Raw genomic sequence first — 11547 nt, 5'->3', positions numbered from 1 at the left:
GCCGACAGTTTTATGTCCTAGGAAAGACAATTCGCTCTTGAAACTATTCGACAAGGCTAAGACATACTTCAGAATTCGGTTTTTGAATAGAAAAACACACTAACTCCGCAGGAGGAATATTCTTTTAAGATAGTGGATGCAAAGCTATTCTTCAAGTGCTACTCAATGCTATAGTGAGTACATATTGTATCTGTATGTAGTCTTTATTTTTATTGCATTTAAAAATTTGTTTTCCTCTGCAAATCGCTACGGCGGAACATAGGCTTAGCACACGATATTTGTCCCTGCTTCACCGCGGTGACGTCACACTACAGCTGGAGAAAGTGGCTACGCAGAAACAGGAGTTATGAAGGGACCTGTAAAAGCGCGGAACAGTAGGGTCGACGGACCTTGTTGCCGAGGGACGTTATCCCTGGTATGTGATAGGTCAACATGGCCATAGCTACTGAAAGCCCAGAAATCTGATTCCTAATCCTAAACGTGTTCTTTCTGTTTTCCTTTCCTATTGGAATCTGAAAAGAAAATTAATAAGATGTTAATATACTTGAGGAAGGGTTGTAAAGAATATGGAATGAAAATAAATGTTAAAAAGACAAAAGCTGTGGTGACTGGAACGAAGGGGTCGGTGTCAGATATGAAGGAAGAAAATATAAAACAGGTAGTTAGTCTTCGGTATCTGTGTAGTATTGTTAGTAATGATATGAAATGTGAACGTGAAATTTAAGCAGGGATAAGAATGGCGAAAGAATTTAAGAGGAAAAATCTATTTTGTTCGCCCTTGAATAAAGATTTGAGAAAAGGACTTATAAGACACTTCGTATGGAGTATTGTACTGTATGGGGCAGAAATATGGACATTACGCAAAATCAATGTTAAAAGAATGGAAATACCTTGGTCTAACGGAAAACGAATGAGAGGGTGTTAGGAGTAGTAGAAGAGAAAAGAACAGTTGTAGATGTAATTGAAGAGAGGAAGAGAAGCTGATTGGGGTATTGGTTGAGAAGGAACTGTATCATGAATGACGTGCTAGAGGGTAGAGTGACTGGAAAGAAAGAAAGATAATAAAAAGAGGATGAAAGAGACTACAGTTGATAGACGGTATCAAAATCGCACGTTAAACAGACGAAGCTCGCTGAAGACCTTGGAACATGGAAAGTTTCAGTTGCGATAAATGACCTGCCAATTTATGAAGATGGATATGGACAGTGTTATTTCACGAAGTAGTACATAAATTAAACTTGTACTCAGCTACAGTCAACATGACACTATTTCGCACACATTCTATAAAGAATTGAAAACATATTCAACATTAACAATACTCTGTCATTAACAATTACATATTATATAATAAACGGAGGAAACAACTGCTCACATCATACATCCTGTAGGTGCGATATCAAAAACATCAATACTGAAAAAAATACAGGATTATACTGGAATCAAACCCGAGTCTTCTACTTATCGCTGCGTTTGTGCTACCTACCGCTAACCACTACACTAACCAAGTCGCTTTTTCGCCAGTCTCATTCTTTAAGTTACTGCACAAGTGTCTGGCTGATAATGGACGGGACCCGGTAGTATAGAGGATAACATGCCAGCCTGGAAAGCATTAAACAGAAGACTTTGGATTTGATTCCTGGTCCATCCAAGCAGTTTTCACTTTCAACACCACAGTCATGAAGTTGATTTGTTAAGTTCCGCAACAGTGCATTTGGCGTACCTAGTACGTTTAGAGATCTTGAAAATAGAACTTAATTCCTTATCCATGCTGTATATTATATTTTTCCTGTAAATAACCTCAATATAGTGATTTGCAAAATTCTCGAGCCGTTAAAAAAAGAAATTAAAGTTGCACTTACTTATAAACACTCTCTTATTTCTGAAGTGATGCGTTTCGGCAAGTATTTATTGCCATCATCAACACAGGTTCTTTCAGAAAACTTGGCAAACATCACCGTTGATTATTTTTTTATACCCTTAACTTATGCACTTTCAGTATGCTTTGAACTAAATTGTCTCTGAAAGTCATTATTTTTTTAACTAATTCCCCTTGTGAGGTAGAAAGAGAGTTTAATTGAAAGATTGCTGAAAGTGCATAAGTTGTGGATACAATAGAAAGTAATCAACGGTAATGAATCTCTCCAAGCAATAGCATTCCGACAGGCCATGAACTGAGTATGATAATTATCATTTGCAAAAACATACACTGTTTTTAAGTACGTAATTTTAGTAAGTCTTTAATATGCGTCTTATTGAATCAAGTAGCAATAAGATAAATATACGTTCTTTTCGGTATGAATCATTCACTTTCAGAATAACCCTTCTTTTATCGTGAAACTTTCTGACGCCCATTATTGCACAAACTTACAATGTGGGTGTATAAGGATAATGGTTACTAAGTCACTGCGTTGTTCAAAAAATGTTTTCTTCTGTCTCAATCAAGCATACTTTACTAGCAACTTCACATTCGCAAAACAACTATCGGGTTGTTTCACGGATGTCAGGAAAGAACCACAAAATTTACTGAAAATACTAACAGAAGTACACGAAACATAGGTATGACATATATGTATATATATACGGGCGCGCCCGTTTGGCCCGGCGGATTACCCAGCCCAGCCCGTTTCAAGTATATCAAACTGGACGGGGCCGGACACTAAAAGACGGATCGCAAACTAATGCTATCAGGCTATGTTAATCGTAATGTGTTTGGGAAACTGACTTTTTATTTAAAACTGTAAAGTACTCTACTACTACTACTACTACTACGACCACTGCTACGACTTCGCGTCAGAGTTGACATGTCTGGTGGTACCTTCTAAGTACAGAAAAAATGAGAGGAAGGCTAGTTATTATGGCCGGTCTGCGTAGAATGTGAACTGTGCTTGATCTGAGGGGCAACGGTGGCTCAGTAGGTAAAGCACTCATCTGGTGCTAGAAGTCGTCGGATCGATCCCTGCTCACGCTATGTGGGCTTTGTGGTGGACAAACACCGTGTATGTGTGAGTTCTCGGGGTGGTCCCGTTTCCTCCCAGTTTGCATTCCACCAATTCATCCCATCGTTATCCATACGACCTGAGCCGTAGTTATCTCAGTATGATAAAGTCAAGTTCTTGACCTACTAAGTAGAATTTGGAATGCTACCATTAGACCAAGGAGGACGAAACCGTGAACTGGCGTGTTCATATCAGCGCAATTTGTAGTAATATTCAATTATCAAGGCAGATATTACCAAATGGTGTTACATGTTCCTGTATTGTTTATAGTATGATGCTACAATATGATAAAATATAATGATCAAATAAATCACTAAGACACCAGGGTCGATTAGGTGTTCCTGGAACGTGGCAGATTGTTCACCTCTGGTGCATGGGGTCCCTGGTTCGATCCCAGCTCGTGCCAAGTGAACTTTGTGGTGGACAAACACCATGTGCATGGGTTTCCTCCTTTATTCATTCCACCATGTCATTTATTTCTCATCATCACCGTCTCCTTTAGCCTAATCGTGGGACGTTACACTCGCAAAGATTTCCTTTTTTTGTGTTCGTATTACTAGTAATAGCAGTAGTGGTATTCGCTGTTGTATTAGTATAGTAACGAGTAGTAGTAGTAGTCGTAGCAGTGGCAGCAATAGTGGAATTAGCAGTAGTATTGTTAATCGTAATAGTAGTATTAGCAGTAGTAGTTGTAGTATTACATACGGTGTAGTAGTTTACGCATCTTCTCTGTTACTCGTAGTGCACTAATGAGTGTAGTATAAGGCGTTTAGGTCCATGAGCCATTTTATATAATAAACATAGCTGGACAGATCAAGCACATATACCAAATAGACAGACAGAATAAAGATACAGAAAGCAAACCATGGGTAATCTTTCACACGCTTTTCTCATTCGAGAAGAACAAATAGACATTGCAATGTTATGACGACACATTTCTCATTTTCCATAAGATATAGAAAGCAAACCATGGGTAACCTTTCACACGCTTTTCTCATTCGAGAAGAACAAATAGACATTGCAATGTTATGACGACATATTTCTCATTTTCCATTGCATATTGAAGGATTGACTTGACTTATTCGACATGGTTGTTCTTAGGCCGCTTACACGCGGCCACTTAAGAGTCCGGCCCGTTTGTGTCCGGCTCGAGATTCGGGCCGGGCCGTCGGACCTGGGTTTGCAAGGCTCTAATTTTATATATATATATATATATATATATATATATATATGTTACAAGGGAGAAAAGCAAGGTTTAATATTGAACCATATCGCCTACGAATGACGATCGCTAGGTGAGTCGGAGTTAGGAACTAAATTTACCGTGGGGAACCGTCCTATACGTAATGCAATAGCTGCAAATGGTTCATTCTTGATTAACTGTTGAATGTAGGTGCTAATCAAGTGTTGTATGTTTGCAACTTCCCGTAATTTCAATGTCCCAGATATCAAGTCACTGCTGTCGATACCTATATATAGGCGCACAAAGCCATAGTGAGTGACTCACGTCCGTGAACCTGGCCCCCCCACTTTGAGCACTAACGATAAAATTAGTGTCAATCGTTAGTGCATCGTTAGTGCTTCTTAGTGCACCAACCCCTAACGTTAGTGCTTAATTAGTGTAGGAGCTACAAGCAAAAAACCTTTGGGGGGGCCAAGTTCACGCTGCCCCCCCACTTCAAGCACTAACGAAATAACTAGTGCCATTCGTTAGTGCATCGTTAGTGCTTCCTAATGCACCAACCCGTGACGTTAGTGCTTCATTAGTGTAGACTCTGGAGCCAAAACAATGGAACACACTGGCCCCCCCACTTCAAGCAATAAGGAAAAGAATAGTGCCGTTCGTTAGTGCATCGTTAGTGCTTCTAGAAAATACTAAAAGTTTCGTTAGTGCTTCACTATTAGTGTAGATATAGCCAATTATAAGTCACGAAACTCCCATAAGAAATGCATGGGGAATTTTTCATTGCGTCAAATTACCGCCAAATTCCAAAGCACTATTGACCTCTTCTAGTGCAATCGTTAGTGCATCGTTAGCGCTTCTTACTCCAAAAACCGCTAACGTTAGTGCTTCATTAGTGTAGGAGTTATAAAGAAAAAACATTTGGGGGGGCCAAGTTCACGCTGCCCCCCCACTTCAAGCACTAACGAAATAACTAGTGCCATTCGTTAGTGCATCGTTAGTGCTTCCAGAAAAGACTTATAGTTTCGTTAGTGCTTAAATATTAGTGTGGTTATGACTTATTACATGTCACGAAACTCCCATAAGAAATGCATGGGGAATTTTTCATTGCGTTAAATTACCGCCAAATTCAAAAGCACTAATGATCTCTTTTAGTGCAATCGTTAGTGCATCGTTAGTACTTTTTAGTGCACCAACCCTAACGTTAGTGCTTCATTAGTGTAAGTACTACAAGTGAAAAACCCTTTGGGCCTAGCGTGAACTTGGCCCCCCCACTTTGAGCACTAACGAAAAGATTAGTGCCATTCGTTAGTATATCGTTAGTGCTTCCAGAAAATACTAATAGTTTCGTTAGTGCTTCACTATTAGTGTAGATATAGCCAATTGTAAGTAACGAAACTCCCATAAGAAATGCATGGGGAATTTTTCATTGCGTTAAATTACCGCCAAATTCGAAAGCACTAATGATCTCTTTTAGTGCAATCGTTAGTGCATCGTTAGTACTTCTTAGTGCATCAACCCTAACGTTAGTGCTTCATTAGTGTAGGAACTACAGGTGAAAAACCCTTTGGGCCTAGCGTGAACTTGGCCCCCCCACTTTGAGCACTAACGAAAAGATTAGTGCCATTCGTTAGTATATCGTTAGTGCTTCCAGAAAATACTAATAGTTTCGTTAGTGCTTCACTATTAGTGTAGATATCGCCAATTGTAAGTAACGAAACTCCCATAAGAAATGCATGGGGAATTTTTCATTGCGTTAAATTACCGCCAAATTCGAAAGCACTAATGATCTCTTTTAGTGCAATCGTTAGTGCATCGTTAGTACTTCTTAGTGCATCAACCCTAACGTTAGTGCTTCATTAGTGTAGGAACTACAGGTGAAAAACCCTTTGGGCCTAGCTTAAACTTGGCCCCCCCACTTTGAGCACTAACGAAAAGATTAGTGTCATTCGTTAGTATATCGTTAGTGCCTCCAGAAAATACTAATAGTTTCGTTAGTGCTTCACTATTAGTGTAGATATCGCCAATTGTAAGTAACGAAACTCCCATAAGAAATGCATGGGGAATTTTTCATTGCGTTAAATTACCGCCAAATTCGAAAGCACTAATGATCTCTTTTAGTGCAATCGTTAGTGCACCATTAGTGCTTCTTAGTGCACCAACCATAACGTTAGTGCTTCATTAGTGTAGGAACTACAGGTGAAAAACCCTTTGGGACTAGCGTGAACTTAGCCCCCTCCACTTTGAGGACTAACGAAAAGATTAGTGTCAATCGTTAGTATATCGTTAGTGCTTCCAGAAAATACTAATAGTTTTGTTAGTGCTTCACTATTAGTGTAGATATCGCCAATTGTAAGTCACGAAACTCTCATAAGAAATGCATGGGGTACTTTTCATTGCGTTAAATTCCCGAACGTAATAGTAACCATTACACTAATATATGGTTATTAGTGCTTTTAAATTTGGTTGAAGAATTTTACAAAATGGAAAATGCTACCTGTCTAAATTTAGCCCTGCACGCATCTCAAATACTAAAAAAACGTTAGTACCTATTAGTACACTGTTAGTGCATCGTTAGTACCTATTAGTACACTAAACTCTAACGTTAGTGCTTCGATTCAACTCTATATTAGTGAATATTATTTGCAAGACTAAATTGAAATTTTCTAATTCTACAATTATTGTCCTAGAAAGGTGAGATAGACGTCAAAAGTTAGTGCATCGTTATTGCTTCCCGAAACACGAAGCATTGGTGTCAGCGATATTATAGTTTAAGAGTTATAAGTTTAAGAGTTTAAGAGTTTAACTCACTCTGTGCTAAATTAAATTTTTGAGAATTTTACAATAATTGTCCCACAAAGGTTGAATAAACGTCAATGATTAGAACATCGTTAGTGCTCCGAAAGACACTGAGCATTAATGTTACTGCTATCGTAGTTTAGGGGCTAAATGAATAACTCAGGGGGCTACTTTAGATCTTAAAATTTTGTACAATTTTACGCTAATTGTCTGACAGAGATGGACAAAACCAGCGTTTAGTCCTCCGCTGAAGAAGCACTAATGCTAGTGTTATCATAATTTAAGTGTTGTTAACGAATAACACGCACAAGTCTAAATTCAAATTTGTCGAATTTTACAATAATTGTCAATCAAAAGGTAGGATAATCGCTAAAGGATCGTGCTTTTTTAGTGCTTCAAAAATACTAAGCACTGACGATAGTGCTATGATAGTTTAGGAGTTATCAGTGAATAACTGGACGGAACTCAATTAAAATTTATCGAATTTTATAATAATTGTGTACAAATTGAAAAACCTGAAGTTAGCCCCGCCCAAGTTATTTGGTAAAACTCCTAAACTGTGACGGCACTGACGTTAACTGATTAGTGTTTCATGGAGCACTAACAGTCACTAATCTTCGGTGGTTATCTTATCTTTGTGGGACAATTAGTGTGAAGTTCGAAATTTTAAATTAATCCTATCCGGATTATTCATGAAAGCACTAACGACAATGCTTAATGTTTTATAGCTAGCAATGCAGTAAGCGCTTGTGTTTGTCCCACTTTTGTGTCACAATTAGTTTAAAACTGTTTAAGTTCAAAAACCTAAAGTTAGACTGGGTTGAGTTTTCATTAACAAGTCCAAAAATATGATAGCACTAACGTTAGTACTTATTATTTTTTGAAGCGTTAAGGATGCACTATCCTTTAGCGTTTGTCCTACCTTTGTGAGAAAATTAGTGTTTTTCGATATTTTTAAATCCAGTCTCGTCCGAGTTATTCATTAATAATTCCCAAACTACAATTTCACTCTATTAATGCACTACCCACTGGTGTTAGTCCCACTTTTGTGGCACAATTACTAAAAAATTGTGTAAAAGTTGAAAAATCTAAAGTTAGCCTCGAACGAGATATTCATTAATAACTTCTAAAGTATGGTAGTACTATCGTTAGTGTTTAGTGCACTAATGTGCAATTACTAAGCACTAAACATGTAAGTAGTTTTACTAGCACTTGGGAATCGTGCAGGGCTAAATTTAGACACTTAGCATTTTTCATTTTGTAAACTTCCCACATATTTAAAAGCACTAATAACAACATATAGTGAAATGGTTATAGTATAGTGTAGTGTTAGTAGCTCTTATTGCAGAACTCCAAACATTAGTGCATCAACAATTATGGACGATAGAAAATAAAACTTAGGGGAAGCTAACTATACGCTACTCAATAAAAGCATTCACGATGAGAAGCATTAATGTTCGGTCTTGGTGCACTAGCAAGCAATAACGAAACACTAACGATGCCACTAGAAGAGACTACTACTGCATTCGAATTTCGTGAGAATTTGACCTAATGAAAAAATTTCCATGTGTTTCTTATCGGAGTTTCGTGACTTAAAATTGCCTATATCTACACTAATAGTGAAGCACTAACGAAACTATTAGTATTTTCTGGAAGCACTAACGATACACTAACGAATGACACTAATCTTTTCGTTAGTGCTCAAAGTGGACGGCTAAGTTCACGCTAGGCCCAAAGGGTTTTCCACTTGTAGTTCCTACACTAATGAAGCACTAACGTTATGGTTGGTACACTAAGAAGCACTAACGATGCACTAAAGATTGCACTAAAATAGATCATTAGTGCTTCTGAATTTGGCGTTAATTAACGCAATGAAAAATTCCCCATGCATTTCTTATGGAAGTTTCGTGACATACAATTGCCTATATCTACACTAATAGTGAAGCACTAACGAAACTTTTAGTATTTTCTGAAAGCACTAACGATACACTAACGAATGACACTAATCTTTCCGTTAGTGCTCAAAGTGGGGGGGCCAAGTTCACGCTAGGCCCTAAGGGTTTTTCACCTGTAGTTCCTACACTAATGAAGCACTAACGTTGTGGTTGGTGTACTGAGAAGCACTAACGATGCACTAACGATTGCACTAAAAGAGATCATTAGTGTTTTCGAATTTGGCGGTAATTTAACGCAATGAAAAATTCCCCATGCATTTCTTATGGGAGTTTCGTGACTTACAATTGGCTATATCTACACTAATAGTGAAGCACTAACAAAATCATTAGTATTTTCTGGAAGCACTAACGATATACTAACGAATGGCACTAATCTTTTCGTTAGTGCTCAAAGTGGGGGGGCCAAGTTTAAGCTAGGCCCAAAGGGTTTTTCACCTGTAGTTCCTACACTAATGAAGCACTAACGTTAGGGTTGATGCACTAAGAAGTACTAACGATGCACTAACGATTGCACTAAAAGAGATCATTAGTGCTTTCGAATTTGGCGGTAATTTAACGCAATGAAAAATTCCCCATGCATTTCTTATGGGAGTTTCGTTACTTACAATTGGCGATATCTACACTAATAGTGAAGCACTAACGAAACTATTAGTATTTTCTGGAAGCACTAACGATATACTAACGAATGGCACTAATCTTTTCGTTAGTGCTCAAAGTGGGGGGGCCAAGTTCACGCTAGGCCCAAAGGGTTTTTCACCTGTAGTTCCTACACTAATGAAGCACTAACGTTAGGGTTGATGCACTAAGAAGTACTAACGATGCACTAACGATTGCACTAAAAGAGATCATTAGTGCTTTCGAATTTGGCGGTAATTTAACGCAATGAAAAATTCCCCATGCATTTCTTATGGGAGTTTCGTTACTTACAATTGGCTATATCTACACTAATAGTGAAGCACTAACGAAACTATTAGTATTTTCTGGAAGCACTAACGATATACTAACGAATGGCACTAATCTTTTCGTTAGTGCTCAAAGTGGGGGGGCCAAGTTCACGCTAGGCCCAAAGGGTTTTTCACTTGTAGTACTTACACTAATGAAGCACTAACGTTAGGGTTGATGCACTAAAAAGTACTAACGATGCACTAACGATTGCACTAAAAGAGATCATTAGTGCTTTTGAATTTGGCGGTAATTTAACGCAATGAAAAATTCCCCATGCATTTCTTATGGGAGTTTCGTGACATGTAATAAGTCATAACCACACTAATATTTAAGCACTAACGAAACTATAAGTCTTTTCTGGAAGCACTAACGATGCACTAACGAATGGCACTAGTTATTTCGTTAGTGCTTGAAGTGGGGGGGCAGCGTGAACTTGGCCCCCCCAAATGTTTTTTCTTTATAACTCCTACACTAATGAAGCACTAACGTTAGCGGTTTTTGGAGTAAGAAGCGCTAACGATGCACTAACGATTGCACTAGAAGAGGTCAATAGTGCTTTGGAATTTGGCGGTAATTTGACGCAATGAAAAATTCCCCATGCATTTCTTATGGGAGTTTCGTGACTTATAATTGGCTATATCTACACTAATAGTGAAGCACTAACGAAACTTTTAGTATTTTCTAGAAGCACTAACGATGCACTAACGAACGGCACTATTCTTTTCCTTATTGCTTGAAGTGGGGGGGCCAGTGTGTTCCATTGTTTTGGCTCCAGAGTCTACACTAATGAAGCACTAACGTCACGGGTTGGTGCATTAGGAAGCACTAACGATGCACTAACGAATGGCACTAGTTATTTCGTTAGTGCTTGAAGTGGGGGGGCAGCGTGAACTTGGCCCCCCCAAAGGTTTTTTGCTTGTAGCTCCTACACTAATTAAGCACTAACGTTAGGGGTTGGTGCACTAAGAAGCACTAACGATGCACTAACGATTGACACTAATTTTATCGTTAGTGCTCAAAGTGGGGGGGCCAGGTTCACGGACGTGAGTGACTCCGCGATGCGGCACGATATGACAGAGCTGCAAAATCACTGTTTTACTAACAAGTATGTGTATCATTTAAAAGGGAAGAGAAGTATACGGAAAATATGGAGCGGAAACATGTAAAATCAGTTATACTTGAACCAAGTGTAATTTATATATGTACAAATGTGACGACTATAAATAACGTATTTCTGGAATAAAAATTTGTCTGAGTAGCTTCACGGCCCATCTTAGTTTGACAAATCTAACATATCCCAACTTACGCTAAGCTAATCCAAACTACGCTTATGAAAACTAAGCTTACCTAACCACATCCTTACCTCTAGTGGCTAGTTCGTGTACCTTTGGTGCACGCGATCTTGGGATCGATTCCTGTGGGAAAGCACAAGAAATTTAATTTCAAAATCAATCTCTGTTATTAATCATTCGTTTCCTTTAGCCAAAAGGGCATAATGAAGAGATGTTAAACTAAAAATCTAACTTCATTTCTTATCTACCCACGCTTACAAAAGTTAAATAAATGAAATCCTTCAGTTTACGTTCCACGATTATGCCATGTAGAATAAGGGAAACGGAGATGATGAGAAATGACACATCACACACTTTTAGATCAAACCAGGAACCCC

This window comes from Thermobia domestica, chromosome 7 (genome assembly GCF_964235325.1).
Source record: "Thermobia domestica chromosome 7, izTheDome1.hap1.1, whole genome shotgun sequence".
NCBI lineage: Eukaryota > Metazoa > Arthropoda > Insecta > Zygentoma > Lepismatidae > Thermobia > Thermobia domestica.
The sequence above is the reverse complement of the archived record's forward strand: the minus strand, read 5'-3'. Positions refer to the sequence as shown.